The sequence below is a fragment of the Capra hircus genome, chromosome 15, assembly GCF_001704415.2.
Source record: "Capra hircus breed San Clemente chromosome 15, ASM170441v1, whole genome shotgun sequence".
Classification (NCBI taxonomy): Eukaryota; Metazoa; Chordata; class Mammalia; order Artiodactyla; family Bovidae; genus Capra; species Capra hircus.
In genome coordinates, this window is record NC_030822.1 from 43135064 (window position 1) to 43136313 (window position 1250).

Sequence of the window (1250 nt, forward strand, 5' to 3'; positions counted from 1 at the left end):
GGAGCAGGCTACCTTTTCCTTCTCCAGGGAATCTTCCCTATTCAGGGATCAAAACCATATCTCCTGTATCTCCTGCATTGCAGGTAGATTCTTTACCACTGTGTAAAGTCTTTTCCCAGTGTTCTAGTTCTTCGCAATAATAGAAACTAGAAGGGTTTTGTTTACAGAGTCTTTGTTTGCTGGATTTGAAGATTAAAAATTAATCTTAATTTTGCTTTGTTTGTTTTGGGTTTTTTTGGCCATTCCACATGGCTTGTAGTATTTTAGTTCCCTCGCTAGGGATCTAACCCAGGCCATAGCATTGAAAGCCCTGAGTCTTTTTTTTTTTTTTTTAACTTTTATTTGCATTTATTTTTTGCGGCATTTATTCCCAGGCCATAAGTTTTTGTTTCTTCAGTTTCTTCTGGGATATCTTTTTCTTCTGTGCAATCTCCTCTTCTGGTTTAGGAACAATCTGTTCTTTTTCAGTAAGGATCATCTCAATGTGGCAGGGAGAGCTCATGTAGGGGTTGATCTGACCGTGAACTCTGTAAGTCCTGCGCCGCATCTTGGGGGCTTTGTTCACTTGGATGTGCTCAATGACCAGAGAATCTACATCTAAGCCCTTAAGTTCAGCATTACTCTCTGCATTTTTGAGCATGTGTAGTAAAAATTCAGCACTCTTTTTGGGCCATCGACCCTGAGTCCGGCCCCACTGTTTGGCCTGTGCACACCTACCAACTCCACTGTTGGAATGCCGGAATGGCACACATTGCTTCGTTAACGTGACATCCTTCAGGCACTTGGTGGCTTTTCGGATATGCATACCCGTTACGGCCTGGGCAGTTTCACGAGTGTTCTTAAAGTGTACATGAAGATTTGAACCTCTTGATTTGCATGATTTTGTGGGGTTTTCTGGGTCAAGTGAATAGCGCACCATTTTTAGGAGTCACCTCAGGCCGCTTACTGGAAAAGGAAGCAGCCCTGAGTCTTAAACACTGGACTACCAGGGAATTCCCTCCCTAGTGGTATTTCTTTTAGGTGAATCATCTAGAGTGCAAGAGAGCAAGTTTATCAGATTAAGTAAGTCTGGAGTGGACATAGTTTCCCATTCCATCCTGATCCTTTTTACTAGATAGGAAAGACTCTAGTTCAACTCCTTAATAAACATAAAGTTAAAGCTACCCAGGTGGAATATGGAATAAACATCTGAAGGAAGACCAGAATTTTCTTTAAAGTAATCTGAAGTCAATTGTAATAGTCATGAACAG

The 1250-nt window shown here is 41.4% G+C and overlaps 1 pseudogene across 1 annotated transcript; it reads right to left on the reverse strand.

Moving 5' to 3' along the window:
- Positions 335-951, reverse strand: LOC102168369 (annotated as a pseudogene). The gene has a single exon (XR_001296551.2). The product of XR_001296551.2 is annotated as a 60S ribosomal protein L17 pseudogene (transcript).